The sequence below is a fragment of the Dysidea avara genome, chromosome 11 (genome assembly GCF_963678975.1).
Source record: "Dysidea avara chromosome 11, odDysAvar1.4, whole genome shotgun sequence".
NCBI lineage: Eukaryota > Metazoa > Porifera > Demospongiae > Dictyoceratida > Dysideidae > Dysidea > Dysidea avara.
Window position 1 is genome coordinate 13,420,720 of NC_089282.1, and position 11,257 is coordinate 13,431,976.

At 37.4% G+C, this 11,257-nt stretch overlaps 3 long non-coding RNA genes across 3 annotated transcripts; 1 reads left to right on the plus strand and 2 right to left on the minus strand.

Annotated features, from left to right (window-relative positions):
• The first annotated feature begins 10 nt into the window (after nucleotides 1–10).
• On the plus strand, nucleotides 11–10,048 carry LOC136238028 (uncharacterized). The gene is made up of 3 exons (XR_010692725.1): nucleotides 11–133; nucleotides 8,787–8,850; nucleotides 8,913–10,048. It is a non-coding gene; the product is annotated as an uncharacterized lncRNA (long non-coding RNA).
• LOC136238029 (uncharacterized) lies at nucleotides 6,221–7,641 on the minus strand. The gene is made up of 5 exons (XR_010692726.1): nucleotides 6,915–7,641; nucleotides 6,795–6,866; nucleotides 6,589–6,739; nucleotides 6,397–6,535; nucleotides 6,221–6,339 (listed from the first exon to the last, which is right to left on the minus strand). It is a non-coding gene; the product is annotated as an uncharacterized lncRNA (long non-coding RNA).
• Nucleotides 8,212–9,195, minus strand: LOC136238030 (uncharacterized). Its single transcript, XR_010692727.1, has 4 exons — nucleotides 8,773–9,195; nucleotides 8,612–8,725; nucleotides 8,419–8,560; nucleotides 8,212–8,369 (listed from the first exon to the last, which is right to left on the minus strand). It is a non-coding gene; the product is annotated as an uncharacterized lncRNA (long non-coding RNA).
• Nucleotides 10,049–11,257: the final 1,209 nt, after the last annotated feature.

Here is an 11,257-nt window from a genome sequence, read left to right on the forward strand (position 1 = left end):
GCGCATTTATCCAGTGCGCTTGATGGCGCTTACGGTGTTAGATTGGAACCTAGTGGAACATGGAAGTGAGACTTCTTCCTGATCGTCTACGGCATTTAATCGCTCTACTTGAGGCAAAGAAATTACATTTTTAGTAAGTTGACACGTTTTGTTTGGCTAGTACTGCACTGTTGTTTAATCGGGGTGGTTATGGTTTAGTGTATAGTCTCGTGAGGCTACTCGGAGTGAACAATACATTTAGCTTGTAGTAAAAATAAAAGCCTGCAACGCACTATCTATGCTTGTGTCTCAGCTTGTATCCATCCATTACCTCAACTCAGTCTTCGACAAGGTAGCTAACCCCTCCTTCAGCTTTACCTCACAAGGGAGCCACTTGAACTGATTTCTGTGCAAAGAGAAAATAGATCATTTTAAAGGACAGATCACTGCACAGGTATTAGTGCCTACATTTCCATACGTACATGCTGAGAGATCAAATACTTTACCTGGCAAGATCTGACACATTTTTCAAATTCCATTGTATTAAATACTTAGCTATATATATTAGTGTTGTTTTAGTACAGCAAATTCATTTTAGTTCAGTTCTAGTTCTAGTACTCCAATTCTGTCATAGTTTTAGTTAGTTTTAGTTCTAGTATCCCAATTCTACCATAGTTTTAGTTAGTTTTAGTTCTAGTGCCCCAATTCCACCAAAGTTTTAGTTAGTATTAGTTCTGGTACCCCATATTTCTGTAATTTAGTTAGTATTAGTTTCATTTTAGTTAATGTTAGTTTTAGTGTTAGACATATACTAACCTTGGTAGCACCCCCTAAACTTACAGAAACTTTAGATTTGGTGTTTTGATGTTCAACACTATTTCCACTTACCATTGTGCACAAATGAACAAATGCTCTAATAGAACTGAGCTTAAATAACCTAAATAGGCAGAATTAATGCTGAATAGCAATGTTTCAGAGGAGGTTGGACACGATACAAACACTTCTGAAATTTATTTCTGTTAATTGCATAATTCTTATATATGACAAGGAGTAAGTGATAGAAGAAATGTTTAGCATGCAATATCCACATCATGTTACCTTGTGCTTTTTAAGATGAACAGCAAATTCTTATTGCAAGGCGGGTGTGTGAGTTTCTAATTCTCTTTTCGATTCTCTGTAAGGCCAAACTAGCGGCGTCCGCTCTTCTTTTTCAATACTCTGAGAGGCCTTGTTAGCATGCACATTGTTTTCTTCGACAATCATTGTGTTTAAATACACGTACATAAGGCGTTCCTATAGTATTACACATGGATTCCACCCAGCGAATGCTTACACACATGATCCTGTAGATTTCAAAAGAAATTTACGTGCCTGGAGTAGTGGGGTTGAATGGGGTTGACCGGCTGAATAGACTAAACTTGAAGTGCACTCTCGAATATTTGTGAAAACTTTCGTGGACGCTTGGTTAAACTTTCAATACAAAATGTATGCACTCATGTGTGCATGTCCAACCTCCTCTGACAATGTTTATGGTAGCATTTGCAGGCATTTTCAGGCATCACCATCTTCAAAGAAAAGTGTTAAGTGGTTATAGTGTACAACACCCTTTTATGTAGGATTGCTTGAGAAACCTTTTACTTAGCTCTAGTTCTTGAACTAAAAGTTTTAAAGGTTGTGGTTTAGTTCTAGTTTTTGAACCAAAACTTGAAAGAATTTTAGTTTAGTTTTAGTTTTAGAACTAAAATAGACCACAATTTTAGTTTAGTTCTAGTGTACTAGAACTAGAATTAAATTGCTGTACTAAAACTAGATTTAGTTCTAGTTCCTTAGAACTAAAACAACACTAGATATATACTTATCCAAGTGTATGCTGTGACATGAAGTTGCAGCCTCATATATCCTGAGAACGTTTAGATTTATAGCCCAGCAACAGAAAGATCGATTTGTATAGCAAGTTAGGGAAAGTAAATTACAGCTGCTTACTAAAACGGTTGTAACTTATGAACACAATGGTATACAGAGTTAAACTTTTCACCATTACGTTTGCCATGATAGGGGGAATACATTGCTTACCTTTTCACCACAAAAGACGAAATCAATGAAAAAAAATTGATCACCTACTATTGCTTCAATTCGATGCAAACAAACAACATAACTTTTGTTTCCTTTGATCTACTGGAATTAAAGAATGATTTTTTCGAACTCCTCTTGAGTATATGAATATGTTGATATCAAAGCTTTTCTTCACAAAGATCAAGGTATTTTAAATTTTTATTTTTAATATGTAACCTAGAGTACATAATATTTATCTAATCCAAAACAGCCAAGCTGTAAAAAAAGTGTGCGGCCCTCAAAAAGGCTATGGTGAAAAAAGATGTGAAATCCAAGGTGGCGGCCAAGAAATGGCTGTGATGGTAGGTTAATGGTAAAAATTTTAATAACAACAATTCAGGTGAATTTTGATGCCGCTTGGTCAATTGGCACAAAATTCACCTGAATTGTCGTTATTAAAATTTTTACCATTAACCTACCATCACAGCCATTTCTTGGCCGCCACCTTGGATTTCACATCTTTTTTCACCATAGCCTTTTTGAGGGCCGCACACTTTTTTACAGCTTGGCTGTTTTGGATTAGATTTCACTTCTTTTTGTATTTGTATACCCCAAAGCTGGCCTATGGCCTGCTTTGGGACTTTTTTAACCTATCTTTTTTTCTTTACCACAGGAAGAAGAAAAGATGAAGCAGATGTACCTTAAATATTTCTGATTTAATCAGTAAATGTACAAATTATATATATAATACATATATTTATTACAGAACTGTCCATGGTGGTTTCTGTGTAACTGAACACTCTTCAAGGCAACTTCTCCTAGCTGATCTCTCTACAGGGTGATTTGTTTGTAGCTGAACTATCAACAAGGTAACTTCTTCTAGCTGTTCTCTCTACAGGGTGATTTATTTGTAGCTGGATTCTGTACAGGTGATTTTTTTGCTGCTGAGCTCTTTACAGAATGGTTTCTTTGTAGCTGAACTCTCTACAAGGTAACTTCTTCTAACTGATCTCTCTACAGGGAGATTTGTTTGTAGCTGAACTCTCTACAGGTGATTTGTTTGCAGCTGAACTATCTAGATGATGGTTTCTTTGTAGCTGAACTCTCTACAAGGTAATTTCTTCTAGCTGAACTCTCTACATGGTGGTTTCTTTGTAGCTGAACTCTCTACAAGATAACTTCTTCTAACTGATCTTTCTACAGGGCAATTTGTTTGTGGCAGAATTTTCTACAGGGTGATTTCTTTGCAGCTGAACTCTCTACATGGTGGTTTCTTTTTACTGTAGCTGAACTCTCTACAAGGTAATTTCTTCTAGCTGATCTCTCTACAGGGTGATTTGTTTGTAGCTGAATTCTATACAGGTGATTTGTTTGCAGCTGAGCTCTTTACAGAATGGTTTCTTTGTAGCTGAACTCTCTACAAGGTAACTTCTTCTAACTGAACTCTCTAAAGGGAGATTTGTTTGCAGCTGAACTCTCTTCATGATGGTTTCTTTGTAGCTGAACTCTCTACAAGGTAACTTGTTCTAGCTGAACTCCCTGCATGGTGGTTTCTTTGTAGCTGAACTCTCTACAAGGTGACTTCTTCTAGCTGATCTTTCTACAGGGTGATTTGTTTGTAGCTGAATTCTGTACAGGTGATTTGTTTGCAGCTGAGCTCTTTACAGAATGGTTTCTTTGTAGCTGAACTCTCTACAAGGTAACTTCTTCTAACTGAACTCTCTACAGGGAGATTTGTTTGCAGCTGAACTCTCTTCATGATGGTTTCTTTGTAGCTGAACTCTCTACAAGGTAACTTCTTCTAGCTGAACTCCCTACATGGTGGTTTCTTTGTAGCTGAACTCTCTACAAGGTGACTTCTTCTAGCTGATCTTTCTACAGGGTAATCTGTTTGTAGTTGATTTTTCTACAGGGTGATTTGTTTGCATCTGAACTCTCTATATGGTGGTTTCTTTGTAGCTGAACTCTCTACAAGGTGACTTCTTCTAGCTGATCCCTCTACAGGGTGATTTGTTTGTAGCTGAATTCTGTACAGGTGATTTGTTTGCAGCTGAGCTCTTTACAGAATGGTTTCTATGTAGCTGAACTCTTTACAAGGTAACTTCTTCTAGCTGATGTCTCTACAGGGTCACTAGTTTGTAAATGAATTCTCTACATGGTGGTTTCTTTGTAACTGAACTCTCTACAAGGAAACTTCTCCTAGCTGATTTCTCTACAGGGAGATTTGTTTGTAGCTGAACTCTCTACAGGTGATTTGTTTGCAGCTGAACTCTCTACATGATGGTTTCTTTGTAGCTGAACTCTCTACAAGGTAACTTCTTCTAGCTGATCTCTCTACAGGGCGATTTGTTTGTAGCTGAACTCTCTACATTGTGGTTTCTTTGTAGCTGAACTCTACAAGGTGATTTCTTCTAGCTGAATTATCTCTTTCTATAGTTGCATGAATTCCCTACAAGGTGATTTCTTCTAGCTGATCTCTCTACAGGGTGAATTGTTTGTGGCTGATCTCTCTACAGGGTGACTTGTTTGTAGCTGATCTCTATACAGGTTACTTGTTTCTAACTGATCTCTTGAATTCTCTTCGGGTGACTGCTCTATTAGGATGACTGCTCTATTAGGATGACTGCTCTATTAGAGTATCTCGATCTCGCACTTGCTACACCAAGTTGGATTTCGTGTTATAACTCCGTGGCTTTAAGTCTGATTCTTCTACACCATTGAAGAGCCTTTCTAAGATGATAACTCCATCTGTACAGCGATTTTCAAAGCATTACCCCAAGCGGTTTACCTGGTAGGCGTGGCAAGCAGTCGTTTTTTATTAGCTAATCTCGATTGCGTAATTGTTACACACTGTTGGTTTTTTCGTTGTATCTTCCTGGTGTTTAGCTCGATTTCTTTCAAATCACAAAAGGTTTGAGGTTCAATAGTTAACCTATTCACCCACCGATTTTCAGCTTCTTCCCATACGCGGTTTACCCTGTAGGCGTGACAACATATTGGTGTTATTTTTCGTGATTAATCGCTCATAACTCTTTGCCTGTTTATCGTATTCCAGCCAAAGTTGGTACAGAGATGCGCCTTTATACCCCCCTTCTGTGTGCCAAATTTCAAGGCGATCGGATATGGCGTTCGCGTTTTATAGCAGTTTTTGTAAGTGTGCGAAAAGAGGAAGAAAAATAAGAAGAAGAAGAAGAAAAAACGAAGAAACTAAGCCAATTTTTGAAGTCGCATATCTCGGGAACGCTTGAAGCGGTTTCGCTCAAATTTGGAATGTGGAGTACTGAAGGTGGAGGCAGTGTCCACAGCAAAAATCGTCTTGTTTCATCAAGGCAGCACAGAGCTACGGAGGTGCGAAAATTGCGTTTTCTTTCTTCCTGTCAATATACTCACGGGGTTGCGCGCCGGCTTCTTGGGCCGCACGACACACTACCGTGTGTCTTGATATGGGGAGAGTATCTAACACTCAGTATGGCCTGTACAAACACCCTGTGTAAGGTTCACCAAAGTTCACCTTTCATCAAATCATCACCTTCACTGGAAATAGAGAACTGTTGATTTGTGTTGATGAGGGCAAAACCTTTGTTCTTACAAAATGCTGAGCTGTTACTTTACACAGGGTGTTTGGTGAATGCATTCAAGTTAGATACTCTCCCACATATAAATATTATGTACTCTTGATGTCACTAGATATTTAAATTGTGATACTAGCGTGTGACTTACCTTACTGGGCACATCAGAATTCTGGTTGGTGGGGACAGTATGTAGTCTGCATTTCTAACAAGAGAACTATACAATTGAACATACGTTTGTTCACACTTTGTATATAATATGTATGCATCATATATCCCCTTGCATGTATCAGCTCTTGCATTAGCCATTCATAAATCGGATCACTGCAGCTTCAAGACTGTCTAGACTCAACGATGGATTCTTTCTCTTGTCTGTAACTTATGAAACATACACATCTTTAAATGGGCTGTAGGACTAGGTGTCCGACAAGCCTTATGCACTTGTGCTGTAAAGCCTTAATAGTTATTTTTTGTCTAATCCACATTGTTTAACCACCAGAAAATATTACTGTCTCTTAGCTTGCTGAATGTAAACATTTTGTGTATTGTGAAGTATGTTTCTCAGCTATGGTACGTATATGGCTATCCCTTTCCCAATTAAAATACATAACATTGTATGCTTTTTTAATATGTAAAATTGTGGCTTACACAGTAATAATAATAAAATTGAGCATGCATAATGTTCATTAATTAATTGGTATTGTTCATCCTTTGTCTCTTTGTTGTGCCGCGTTGTTTTCTATCAAAGAACAGTTTTATGTAGTTATGTTGTTATGTACATTTAATGATGACTTACGTGTAGGCTCGTTTTCTTCTTGCATGGCACTTTAATGAATTCGCTTTGTATTGTATTTTTAGCATATATGATGCTGGCTCGTGCCTATTACTTTTTCTAAAATAGTTTTTTTTAGTGTCATCGTTCAACTTCTCGACTCCTATATCAATTGCAATGTGTAAGCCATTATTCATGCCACAACACACAGCTTACCTTGACAACTAAACAACATTATAGACCTGTGTTCTCTAATGAAGCCGGGAATATGTTTAACAAGGGTGTGAATATAAGGAGTTATGTTGCCTGGCTGATACCCATCACATTTTTTTTTCAGTTTTAAAAAATCATCTACCCAATCACTGCCCTATATAGATTGTCTAGTATACTATTAAACATCCAATAGCTAGTAGAATTCATACCATCTTTTCAATTCTAGGTGTATTTACTGACACATGGCTTTCTTTTATAGTCTCATACAGATTTGCAAAGCCCTATAGAATAATAAATAATAGTGTGAAAGCAGTTCAATGTACGATTACCTCCCAAGTGCTTTGACATCTTTTGAACAGTCTTTGGGTTGATAATCAACCAATTTTTTTGGCAACTTTTCAAGTAGTTTTTTTTTATCATTGCCAACCAATGAGGTAAACTCATATTCACCACTTTTCTTGGGGTATACTTTGAAGGAGACCCCACAGCTTCGAATATTTTCAATTAGCTTTGAAATCATTGGCCTCTCTAGTTCCTCCTCAATGTCATTACTATGCTGCGCATCATATGCTACTGTTCCAAGAATTAAATTCCTGTTTAGCACATCTGTGATGCGCAGCATCAAGTGCAGCTCATCTGGGATGACATTGGACAGTGGGATATGTAGGAGGGGAGGGTGGCACTGCCCTTTCTTTTGCTCCTTCTCTAATTCAGTTGGTGAAGTACTCACCAAAGCTTCAATGGTTCGTTGTTGAGCTTGGAAAGAAGTATTGTGCCTTCATAACATTAATGAAGTTAAAAAACAAACATCAAATGTGACCAGATTTTACAGAACCGAACCAAATCGCACATCAGGCAAAATCAAACTAACACCACCAGTGGATAGCTACACTATCGTACTACAAGTTTTGACCCTCAGCACTACTCAAACCACACGAGGCTGGTTTTAATAGACGTCTTTTCTGGGTGGTGTGGAGTGCCCAAATGGCGGTTTCAGGCCTTGTGAAGGACCTGGCTTGGCAAGAATCAGTGGTTTGCTGGTGGACAGCCTTATAATGTTGGCCAGACGTGTTCTCTGTACATTTTGCTACATATCAGCCACTGAGGAGCCAGCACAGCCCTGTAATCTCGTGTCTGGACTCCAATCGTGGTCTGCCTCCATTTTGAGGCCTATCTTTTTCCCTCCCCGCCACCCCCCAGCCTCCACCCCTTTGTGAGCACTCGTGATACTACTTCGCTCGTCCAACTGCTCAGATTTTCTATCTTATTTGGCGGGAAACTGTACAAGCAGCTACAAGTACTGGAAGTGGCTTGAAAGGTAACAGATTGATGCATCTTTTGTGTAAATTTCATACGCGTGCTTGCTATCCTTGGAGAGTTATGCTGGCTTCAATTCTTTAAAATCGTTTATCTCGAAACTTCTAATGTGCGATTTGGATCGTTTTCCAAAATCCAGTCACAAATAATGTGTGATTGTAACCTGTTGTCTTTGTCTATGTTGCACCACAAGCATGCAAACGTCCCATTGGCTTGCTTTAGTCCCATTAATATAAGGAGCATCTAAGGTTAGGAGACACACAAGGTTATACATGTTTATATATTGAATACAATATTCCATGCCTTGTAGTCACTGCATAAATAGAAAATCAGTTCATAATCGACTCCATCAATTGTTATTTCAGGGTTTTCTATAAACTGATTTATTTCATTGAAGCAATTCTGAAACCCAGCTTTTAAATTGTCGTAATTTTCCTCTGCCTTAATGATAGCTACTGTGTGAAGATCTAATAAAATTAATATCACAATAGGTATCAATTAATATGTAGTTCTTACCCTCGTTGCTGATGTTTGTTCTTCCTGATAATATTGCAAATGACAAGATACAATACGTTGAATGGCGAGTAAATCTTGCACCATCCAATGATATTCTCACGAATATTTTATTGTTTGTGTAGAATCCAGGGTATGCCTTGATCTATATAATAAATTATTTTTATTATCAATCAACTATGATTATGATACATACTTCTGTCTCTGCTTTTTCCATTAGCAAATCTTTAAAACTGTATTCGGCTCCATCGTGATCCCCAGGGCTTTTTGACAGTGTTGGTGTTTCAATTTCCCTCTTTTACTTCTCTACCTACATATAAATACAGATATTTAATAAGCATTACAATAACCACTAACTTTGTATGCTTTAGGTCCACCGATGATCTTTGTTAACTCAAGATAGCACTCTGCAGAGATGCCATATTTATATTGCAGGTAAGCAATCTTTGGAATCAAGTCATCGTCATTGTTAATTTGTTGTATTAATCTTGTTTCAGGAGGCTCGATCGGAATATTTACAGGGGTCCCTTCAGCTGTCACCATTTCAATATTTATGGCTTGTAGACCAATCATCATTAATGGCCTTGTAAAGTCCAGCAGCTGTTCCTGAATCTGATGCCTCCGGTTGAGTTTTTGCCTGGGCCCTAAGCCTTCATATTCCTTACCCTCTGTGTAGATATGAATTAACAACAATTATAATTTAACACATGTATTTGTAAATATTTAATATCATGATGCTTAATTGCTTGCAGTTGTATCCTTACCGTGTAGCTTAAGTGCTATAGCTGTGGTACTCGAAGCATTCTGTGGCAAGTGGACCATCTCGTTTTCAAATACCATTACGTGGGTAGAGCCTTTCTCGAGCTTCCTTAGAGGCTTGCCTTTTTGTGCTTCTTGAAAAGGTTTGTTATCCTCGACGTTTCCTTCTGCAGCCTGGTATCGAGAGACTGCACACCGACCTTCAATGCCATTTCAGAGCCCTTGATGCGGTAATTAGCTAGCGCAGAGTGTTTAAAAACACTATTGCATCCTCCACAAGTCCGAAATGTGCGCTTTTTGCTCCAAAGAGCTAAAAGCTTATTCGGTACCTGCAAGTATGCAACTGGCTGCGCGAGCTCGAGATCCTGGTGCCTTTTTACCAAGGCTTTGTATCGACGATGTCTCCTGGCATCTTCGATGATTATAGAAAGTGATGAAATCTCTTTGTTTATTTGCTGCAAATCCATATCTTTAGAAATGGTACATGTCCACCTGCGACATCCTTTATATAGCTGCAGATTCCCGCCATCACAAATTCTGCGCGGAAAATGCGCGAATTGCAAATTTTATGTAATGGTTGCCCCGACTGTCTTTTATATTTTTCATTCAAATGGTTATCCACAGCAAATTTTTACCAGTTATTGTGCAACTCAAAAATTTATAAATGTCTAATTTACCATCATATTTTTGATTTTGAGTTGGCCATCGATAGCATTTTTTTTACCAGGCTGCCATAAGCATTTTAGCCAATGAAAAGCCTAACATTATAGCCAATGGGTTTCTTTTTAATATAAAGTGTCTATTTCATGAAGGATTTCCTTACATGGTGTTAAAAATGTAATAAAAGACATGTAACAAGAATGATAAATCAGTTAATCCGTGTCGGCGTCTGTAGCGTTCAGAATGGCAAAGCGACAATCACCAGGCTGGTACAAGAAGCTGGCTAATGGAAAGCTAGATCGCCCTAATGATGAGGTACGTATGCCATAATAGCATACATCATTCATCTCTTGTTTCACTACTTTTATCGCATAGATCCCTACTTCATTTTTAAATTAGCATGTTTTATAAATACTAGTATCTATATTGGTTCAACTGTGTAATTATAATTATCATTGATTAATAACAAAGTGTAAGTACAGAATAAGAAATAAGCAAAATATATGGTAGTGAATTTCATATACAGGAGATGACATCATCATTATTGTGCACATTTGATATCATGCTAAACTAATTTGATAGTTTACTTGCAGGGCCGCCGAGAGGATTTATTGCCCAGGGAAAATTTAACCTACAATTTTCAATTTAAAAAAAAACAGACAAAAGAACATTACAAGAACAAGCTTAGCTAACTAACTACAGCTAAAAGTAAACCATCGACTGCTGATAAACTTATTAACAGTTTTAGCATGCAAACCAAGCTAGGGGGCATGCCCTCTAGTAGGGCCCACAATCTGAAAATCAACTTTTAGAAATCAATGCCCTACTATTTTGGAATGTTCATTGTAATATCCCATTGCTAGATCCACAATGAAACCGGAGGCACAATTGTTGTCTTCATAGAATTATAATTTTTAGTATCTCGTGAGATGCAAAATTTATTTTAAAAATTTTGTACTCCATACAAAGGACCAGATGAAACTTGCTACTTGGCCAAATCATATCCAGAGTTGTTGTAGTTAAAAAGTACACACAGTAACACTGCTTGAAGGTTCTTAGTTTACTAATTTGTTAAGCTGCTTTACTGTAGTTGTACCCAGTTATACTGATAGTAAAATATCAGTAACTTTAAGTATATGGAACATAATTGTTTTACTAAGTTTTAAACTCTCTGTAAAACAATTAACTGTTCCATATACCACTCTAGTAAACTAAGAAACTTCAAGCAGTGTAATAAGCAAATAATTTGCTGGGTGGTTACTTTCTTTGAATAAACAGTAGTGTTGTTTTAGTATGGAGTTTTAGCTTTAGTTATAGTTGTAGCTAGTTTCATCAATAATTTTAGTTTTAGTTTTAGTTACAGTAATCTTTCTTAATTCTTTTTAGTTATTGATTTAGTTATGGTTATTTACTCTTTGTTGTT